This window comes from Oncorhynchus nerka, linkage group LG4 (assembly GCF_034236695.1).
Source record: "Oncorhynchus nerka isolate Pitt River linkage group LG4, Oner_Uvic_2.0, whole genome shotgun sequence".
Classification (NCBI taxonomy): Eukaryota; Metazoa; Chordata; class Actinopteri; order Salmoniformes; family Salmonidae; genus Oncorhynchus; species Oncorhynchus nerka.
In genome coordinates this window covers 75,365,050-75,375,049 of record NC_088399.1, presented here as the reverse complement: position 1 = coordinate 75,375,049, position 10,000 = coordinate 75,365,050, and the positions used below count along the sequence as shown (strand labels likewise).

General features: G+C 43.4%; 1 pseudogene; it reads right to left on the bottom strand.

Annotated features, from left to right (window-relative positions):
• The window catches only part of LOC115128801 (triple functional domain protein-like), a 141,183-nt pseudogene extending 136,002 nt beyond the window's left edge, over positions 1 to 5,181 (bottom strand).
• Between the last annotated feature and the right edge of the window lie 4,819 nt (positions 5,182 to 10,000).

The following is a 10,000-nucleotide window of genomic DNA, read 5'->3' as shown; positions in this document are numbered from 1 at the left end:
GTACTGTGTACCAGACTGTCCTGACTAACAGCATTAGTGTGTGTACTGTGTACCAGACTGTCCTGACTAACAGCATTAGTGTGAGTGTTGAGTTTTATTATATACTGACCTATCCTCTAATCTAACCATTCCCTGGGATTACAGCCTTGAGATACCACACAGTTATATTTAATACTTACATTTTAGTGGACACTCTTATCCAGAGCCACTTACAGGAGCAATTAAGGTCAAGTGCCTTGCTCAAGGGCAAATCTTTTTTTTTCCCACCTAGTCAGCTCGGGATTCGAACCAGCAACATTTTGGTTTGTGGCACCCAACGCTCTTAATCACTAGGCTACCTGCCGCCTTTAACACACACACACACACACACAAACTCATAAATCACACTAATGCTCGCAAGCAAGCACACACACAAACACACACACTAAGAGGGATGTGTGATATTGGTTGTCAGCCCGACCCTCTGAGGCAGCGAGAGTGGCAGAGAAAAATTAGAGAGTGAAAGGAGAGCGAGAGACAAAATGTCAAAGTAATAAAGAGAGATCTTTCCTGTGTTGATCCCAATGCTGATATCAAAGAGAAAACACACACAGCCTACACTTTCACAGAACAAGGACTGTGTGTGTATGTGGCGCTAGTCTGTTCCCATGGTATAAGTGATGTCTGCCTCCTACCTGTACAGCACATTACCTTGTGGCCCACTGCAGCTGTACTGACCTCCCTTACAGACATTAACACAGACACGCAATTGCGTCACCACCTTGCAACAAGATAAGGAAGCAGGTCAACTGATAAGGTGTGATAGTGATATGTAGGGTGTGTACAGTCCTGATTAAGCAGAGAGAAACAGAGGCTATTAACATCCCAGCAGGTGTCAATGTCCTCTGTTCATTAATCTATATCAATCATTTAAGCAACCAATCAATAAATTCAGTTCCGTGTAGCATTACTCAAGTGATTTGTTTGTGGTAGTTAGTGTGAATTTTGCAGTCTGCTAAATTGGCATCGCACACACACGACACACACAGACCTTTCTCTCGCCAAAAAGAGGTCGTCCCACTTTCTTTCACTAATTTCTCTGGTGTGGGCTTGAGGGCTTGGGGAGAATTTGAGCTCTGGCTCAGTTTCTCATGCTGGGAGAAGAGAGAGATGCAGTTCCTTATAGTTATGTAGTTATGCTCTCATCGTGTTAGTAGAATGTTATTACCATGTTATAGTTGTGTCATAGGCTAAACACAATAAAGGTGAATTATATGTCACCTTTGTTCATCATGTTTTATTATAGTCATCCTGTCATGTTACAATGATGTTATAGTCATAGCCATGTTATGTAGTGAGACACATCTCATGGTCCTAGTTACAGCTCTGCTCCTATAGCTCAGCGTAAAGGTAAGTGAGTGTGTGAGCTCATCCATTCACAGATCAAAAATAACTATTATCCTTTACGCATTCTTGTACAACGATCATAAACAAAAGTCTGGGGCGGTTGAGTGCTTTTTACACGTAAGGCTGGATCCTCACAACGTCTGAAACGAGAGAGAGTGAGACAGAGTTCGAGACAGAAATGAGCGAGAGAACAAGAATGAGACAAACAAAGGGAAGACATGACAGGGAGAGGGAGAGTGAGGATAAAAACATACCCGATGGCTAGGCACTACTAAGCAGGCAGGTCTTAAACCTGTACATGTTGGAACCTGTACATGATGCCCCAATGGAGATGCAACTCAATATTAGGAAGGTGTTCCTAATGTTTTGTATACTCAAGACTATATTATGAATTCAGATGAGGACGTCGTAATAGTACACACAGTTCCTTGTTTCACTTCACTTGAACTATCTCTGTTCCTGTAGTATTGCTACGTATTATAGAGATGATTTCAGACTGTAGAGTGAGAGGGCTTGAATCTTCACCAGCTCCAATTTGCATGCATCCACACACACAAATACAAACACAGACAGACACAGACGCACACAGAGACGACTCAACCTGAGCTCAGCTGTCAATCAGAGCTTGTTTGCCCGCAGTGATAACAGGGCACAGCTCTGCAGCTTACCAAGAACTCTCCCTAGGGGGATCAAAACACTGCAATGACACCCCATAATAATTTCCCATAATAATCCAGCCACAAAAGATGACACTAGACACTGATCTAAGGTCAGCTTTGAGTTTTTCCCCCTAAAAGTTGGGAGGGAAGGTAAGCTGATCCTAGATCTGTGCCTATGGGCTACTTCTACGAGAGCGCCAAAACAGCTGGTACAGACAAACAGCTGAAGGAAGCACAAATGAACATTTTAACCGATCTCCATAGGAAGTTTTTCAACTCAAAAGAAATAGGGGGTAGGGTGTGGGTACTGGTTAAGGTTAGGGTAGACAAGTGGTTTAGGCAAGCTTAGTGCAAAAGTATTCAACTCTTACCCTATGAGGTCCGGAGCCTGCTGGTTTTCTGTTCTACCTGATAATTCATTTCACCAACCTGGTGTCCCATGTCTAAAATCAGTCCCTAATTAGAGGGGAACAATGAAAAACTGCAGTGGAACTGGCTTTGAGGTCCAGGGTTGAGTTTGAGGGGCCTGGTGGTTAAAATTGGATGTGGTTGTAGACTGGGAATTTCTATCATGTCTCCCTCAAAGCAGGAAGACTGGATCCATCTTCACAGAGGAACTAACTGCAGTCATAATGAGGATCCAGCACTTCCCATGTGGCCTATTATCTACAGACACTGAGTGGAGTCAAAGGCTTCCCTTTTAAAATGTATTTTACCTGTATTTAACTGGGCAAGTCAGTTAAGAACAAGTTCTTATTTACAATGACAACCTAGGAACAGTGGGTTAACTGCCTTGTTCAGGGGCAGAAAGACAGATTGTTAACTTGTCAACTCGGGGATTCGATCTAGCAACTTTTCGGTTACTCGCCCAACGCTCTAACCACTGGGCTACCTGCCGTCCCTTACCTTCCCCCTTCATCTCCTCGCACTGAGGTTTAGCCTGACCAGTGAGCCATTGAACAAACACACAAAGGGTTAATGTCACCCTCCCATCAACCCAAATGCCACCATTTAATTGATCTAAGTAATAGATTTTTTACAGTGGTAGTTTAGTGCAATACAGTAGTCATGTAAGCCTATAATGCAGCACCAATACATAGAACCCATCTATGAAATCGTCAAGCTATAATGATAAGTCCCATTTGATTTTCAGCATATCATTTCATTCCTCTTAAGATTGGGATAGGTGGTTGATCCACATAACGTTAGCTGTCACAGTAAGTACATTTTCCTCAATGTAGCTATAAGCAAAGTCAGAGCCAGTAAGGTAGAAAAAAAGTCAAGTGCGAGTGTTAGTTCACAAAAGGCATGGGGTGTATTCATTACGGAAACAGTTTAGCGTTTAAGAACCAAACGGAAGCAAACAGAACAAAACTGATGTTTTTAAATGGACAAATTCAGGTACATCCCTCACCGTTTTATCAGTCTGCTTGTTTTAACAGACGTTTTGCAACAGAATCGGCAGAATGTCGGATACCGTTGCACAACATTTCGTCTGTTAAAAACTTTTGCAACGGAAACATTTACTCCAAACAGAAAACATTTTGCAACAAAGGACAGTTGCCATTGGACAAATTCAGGTAGGTCAACCTCCGTTTCGTTCAGTTTACTGTTTTTTCCGCTTGGTTCCTACAGTAAAAGGTTTCCATTGCAGAACGTTTGCAACAAAATCTGTCTAACGAATACACCACAGATGATAAACACTAACCCCAAATGAGCTCCTTATTCAAAGCACATAAATGATCTCCTTCAGTCTAGAATTCAGAATTGAATAATGGAATAGAAATTGAAGAATGTCAAATATCCACGGGCGAGCTGTTATCCATCTACTGATCAGGATAGATCCAGAAATGATGATTGCTCATAGCTCACTCAGCTAGCTAGCATGACTAACGTTAGCCGAGAAAATGACTATGATCATATTTAATCTACCATGAAATCACATATTGTGCAGTCACTACTACTAATTTAGCAAATAGTACGTTACCTGAACTGTTTAAGATATGCATCGCAATATAAATCAAATGCATGGATCATATGATCATATTGGGTCATAGGGGAAACCGTATAACTAGGTAGCAAGCTAACCTAGCCACAGTTCAGATAGAGTAATGCATGCCACTGTATTGTTTACATAGCACGCTCGATTGTTTCCTATTTTGACAGCACGGAAACGATACATACGTTTTAGGTAACAATCAACTAACGTTCGGCGGTTTCAATGAAATATGTCTCTAACGTTATAGCTAGCAATCAGACAGTGAGCCGTTTGGGATTTCCCAGTCCCTTGGTTACCTAGTTAGCGACCTAGCTATATTTGATTCTGAACATAGCCAGCTAGCGCACCTAATGTAGTTATTTATCTATTTTTATAAACGTCAATGGTAGTACACAAGTATATTGGCTATCTGTCTAATGTGGCTATTGTCTTTGTATTTGCCCAATGTAAGCACGATAGCTAGCTAATTTCGGGGTGAGTCGGTTATAAAAGCCAACCAAGCTAACATTATTTAGCATGTGTCTGTGGACGGAGTTGGGCTGCTAAGGGAGTCGAGAGCTCTCATGGCTGGTTGACATGGTTAGTTACATTTTAATGACTGTGTAACAAATGCACGACAGCTCTCACCATTATGTCTGCATAACAGCCACCCATTATGATCCATTGTCGCTTCTACAAACGAATAAGGACACCTGGGCGAATGTTTAGTTGAAACCTCCCCCACCCCACCATTGCACCGAAAACACAGTGCTCAACCGGGAACAATGCCCCCCCACCCCTATGTCGCCTTTACGGGACGGCTCTTTTGCTCTCTCCGATCCGTTTTCGGGCTTACCAGATTTAAAGAACGCCGCTATATCGGCTGCGTCCTTTGACGTCTCATCAGCTCCTTCCCCAGAGCTCATGATGGTGGCCACCAACAGCCGCGATCCCAACTAAATTCCCAATGCGGTGGAAGACAAAAATCAGTTCGTTCCTCGGAAAAGCGTAGGCCAAGAGACACCGGGACTGACAGAATCGTTCCTAGATGCTAGCGCCATAAGCAAACCTCCATCTTGGGTAATGCAAACGCACAGCCGGGCGGCCGCCGGGTTCCTCCTCCGAGTCGAGCCGAAAAGAGAGTCGTAGTAGACGCGAAGAGGGGGGCAGAGGGGCATGGTATTCGGGAGGGGCTGGGTCTCTGTTCGGTGACTCTCCGGAAGCATTCGGAAACCTCCAGACAGAGAGCGGGCGAGCACGGGTTGACCGGCAACGACTGTCTGTGAGTCATTAATGAACATGACAGTGATTTGTGCTTTTTTTTAAATACAGCATCATACTGGCTGTATTTCTGTATTTTGAAAGTTATATCAAAGATTTTTTATAACTAACCCAAGATAGACCACAGCCTTTCGTCTCCAATGGGAACAAATTAGTAATAGTGGGCAGAACAAGCAAGGAGGTGGGCAGAGCCAAGCACAAGCTAGCAAGATCCTATTGGCCATTCTGGCAAATATTTGCATATTGCCGTTAGCGAACGCATACTCTGTGGAATGCATGTGCGCAATAACTCAATTTGCCTTTGCACTCCTAAACAACGGGACTCTGTTCATAACAGATTCTAGATCAAATGTTTAATTGATGAGAATGCAGAATATCGGCCAAAATCCATCTTGTTCCATCTTCACCCAGTGCCTTCCACTTGGCTTCCTCTCACAAGTGGAAACACCAAGCGGATGCTTCACATTTATACTTCCGGGGAAATATATGTCTCATTTTCTGTGGTTATATATCTTGAGAACTTGATTGCTAACATGCACATCATTTTGGGACTATATCAACAATGTACTAATGAAACAAATACCAAAATATAGTTTTTGGGTGGAGTTTTCAAATTCAAACGTCATGGTGCAGAATAAACTAATTCTGATTTGGTCGTAGGCCTAAAGTGTGTAGTCTAACCAATAACCAATGGTTAGGCCTAATGAAGACCCTACAGACAACTGAAAGAAGATCATGGGCCTACTTACACCCTGCTGTAGAAAAGGCATCTGCTGAACATAATCTGCTCAAAAATCCATTAATTCCTTCTTACTGTTATCAGAAGTAGAATGATTAGTAACACAACCTATTATCATTGTGTGTTTAAGGTTCAAATGAGTTTGTATAAATATATGTAGCCTCAGAAACAAAATTCATGAGATGAGTGATTTGCTAATCTTAGATAATATGAATATATTATCCATTTCTGAGACTCACTTAGACAGCACCTTTGATGATACAGCAGTAGGAATACAAGGATACAACATCTATAAATAAGACAGGTCTATGTGGGAGGTGTTGCTGAATATATTCAGAGTCATATTCCTGTTAAGCTCAGCGAGGATCTCATGATAAATGATGAAGAGGTGACATGGCTTCAGGTTCACCTGCCTCATCTGAAGCCTCTTCTTTTAGAATGCTGCTATAGTCCACCAAGTACAAACTGTCAGTATCTGGACAATATGTGTGTGATGTTAGATAAGGCGCTAACAGAGAAATGTATTTTCTTGTTGACCTGAACATTGGTGGATCGATGATGAATTGAAAAACTGTATGGTTCAAATAAATGGTGCAAACAAGTCAGGCTGCTCAGCTGATTGGTTGACATACTGTACATACAAACAAAAATAAACAATATTACCATAACAGTATAAATGACATAAAAAACTGTGTTCAACAGATTTCACCCAAAACTACAGGAAATAAAAAACAATTTTTTATACATTTTTTAAAATATATCCATCACTTTAACAGCCAATCATAAAAAAAAGTTAAAATGCTAATTTGACCTTTAGCTTAATAGATTAATTAAGATCATTTGATTAAGTTTCTTTATGACATCAGGCCCACTGTCTTCTCTATAAGGGGTGGAACTACCTTTAGGGCACAAAATGGATGCGTTTTGAATAGTTTGCAAGAGAAAATGAAAATGAGTGTTTCTTATTGGACATGTCCCAGGTAGTCCCTCCCTGTTTCAGTCCATTTCCATCTTTTTGGTGCCCAATGAAAATGAAGCAGTGTCTTTTTTTAACACCATGTATTATTCCCTACAGAATATGCCCCAGTGTTTTATTGAAATGGCCCCTCTCCTTTACGACTTAATTCATGTTTTAGTGAATACATTAGCAATGAGAGGCCTTATTCTTTGCATAGTGGTAAATTATATGAATACTTACAGTATCAGTCAAGTGTTTGGACACACCTACTCTTAAGAGTTTTTATTTAGTTTGACTATTTTCTACAGTGTATAATAATAGTGAAGACATCAAAACTATGACATAACACACATGAAATCATGTAGTAACAAAAAAGTGTTAAACAAATCAAAATATATTTTAGATTTTAGATTCTTCAAAGTAGCCACCCTTTGCCTTGATGACAGCTTTGCACACTCTTGGCATTCTCTCAACTAGCTTCACCTGGAATGCTTTTCCAACAGTCTTGAAGGAGTTCCCACATATGCTGAGCACTTGTTGGCTGCTTTTCCTACACTCTGCGGTTAAACTCATCCCAAACCATCTCAATTGGGTTGAGGTTGGGTGTTTGTGGAGGTCAAGTCATCTAATGCAACACTCCACCACTCTCCTTCTTGGTCAAACATCCCTTACACAGCCTGTAGATGTGTTTTTGGTCAAAAAATTATACTTCCACTAAGCGCAAACCAGATGGGATGGCGTACCACTGCAAAATGCTGTGGTAGCCACGCTGGTTAAGTCTGCCTTGAATTTAAAAAAAAATCACAGACAGTGTCCCCAGCAAAGCACCATCACACCTCCTTCTCCATGTTTCACGGTGGGAACCATACATGCAGAGATCATCCGTTCACCTACTCTGTGTCTCAAAAAGACACGGCTGTTGGAACCAAAAATCTCGAATTTGGATTCATCAGACCAAAGGACAGATTTCCACCGGTCTAACATCCATTTCCCAAGCAAGTCTCTTCTTCTTATTGGTGTCCTTTAGTAGTGGTTTCTTTGCAGCATTTTAACCATGAAGGCCTGACTCGCGCAGTCTCCTCTGAACAGTTGATGTTGAGATGTGTCTTACTCAAACTCTGTGAATAATTTATTTGGGCTGCAATCTGAGGTGCAGTTAACTCTAATGAACTTATCGTCTGCAGCAGAGGTAACTCTGGGTCTTCCATTCCTGGGCGGTCCACATGAGAGCCAGTTTCATCATAGAGCTTGATGGTTTTTGCGACTGCACTTGAAGAAACTTTCAAAGTTCTTGAAATGTTCAGTATTAACTGACCATGTCTTAAAGTAATGATGGACTTTTGTTTCTCTTTGCTTATTTGAGCTGTTCTTGCCATAATATGGACTTGGTCTTTTACCAAATAGGGCTATCTTCTGTATACCACCCCTACCTTGTCACAATACAACTGATTGGCTCAAACACATTATGAAGGAATGAAATTCCCCAAATTAATTTTTATCAAGGCACACATGTTAATTGAAATGCATTCCAGGTGACTACCTCATGAAGCTGGTTGAGAGAATGCCAAGAGTGTGCAAAGCTGTCATCAAGGTGAAGGGTGGCTACTTTGAAGAATCTAAAATCTAAAATATATTCTCAGGTATGCATAAATGGCTGTAAGGCAGTCAGGTGCAGGAGAGCAGATATTGGGTAGCCAACGTAGCCTTTTATTTAGGTGAACCAAAAGCACACGGCAAAGTGAGCAACAGACTAACGTTCGCATAACATGAAACAGAATAAACAATACCACACAAAGACCTGGGGGAAACAGAGGGTTAAATATACAACCCACAATGATGGAAATGAGAACCAGGTGTGTGGAAAAACAAGACAAGACAAATGGAAAATGAAAAAATGGATTGGCGATGGCTAGAAGACCGGCGACGTCTACTGCCGAGTACCGCCCGAACAAGGAGAGGCATCGACTTCGGAAGAAGTCGTGGCAGTACTCCCCCCTAGATGCATGACTCCAGCAAAGCGTCAACACCGGCCTCGGGGACGACCCGGAGGATGAGGCGCAGGGTAATCCGGATGGAGACGGTGGAACTCTCGCAGCAGGGAAGGATACTACACGTCCTCCACCGGAACCCAGCATCTCTCCTCCGGACCATACCACTCCCAGTCCACGAGGTGCTGAAGGCCCCTCGCCCAACATCTCGAATCCAGTATGGAATGAACGGGGTATGCCGGGGGCCCCCTCGATGGACATCGAGGGGGCGGAGGAACCTCCCGCACCTCAGACTCCTGGAGCGGGCCAACCACCACCGGCCTGAGGAGAGACACATGGAACGAGGGGTTAATGCGGTAATGGGGGGAAGCTGTAACCTGTAACAAACCTCATTCACTCTCCTCAGGATTTTAAATGGCCCCACAAACCGTGGACCCAGCTTCCGGCAGGGCAGGCAGAGGGGCAGGTTTCGGGTCGAGAGCCAGACCCAGTCCGCCTCACTACGGGGACGGTCTGCACCAACTTTCTGGCGCAGCACGGCGTGCTGAAGGTGAACAGGGGCGGCGTCCCCATGTTTCCTCCGCATGCCGGAACCAGTCGTCCACCACAGGAGCTTCAGTCTGACTTTGATGCCAAGGAACTGATACCCCAATACACACTGAAAGGGGGAGAGGTTAGTGGAGGAGTGGCAGAGTGGCGGAGCGAGTTCTGGGCCATCTCTGCCCAGGGCACGAACGCTGCCCACTCCCCCGGCCGGTCCTGGCAATAGGACCTCAGAAACCTACCCACATTCTGGTTAACTCTCTCCACCTGCCCGTTACTCTCGGGGTGAAAACCTGAGGTAAGGCTGATCGAGACCCCCAGACGTTCCATGAACTCCCTCCAGACCCTTGAAGTGAACTGGGGACCTCGATCAGACACTATATCCTCAGGCACCCCGTAGTGCCGGAAGACGTGCGTAAACAAGGCCTCCGCAGTCAGTAGGGCCGTAGAGAGACCAGGCAGAGGGAG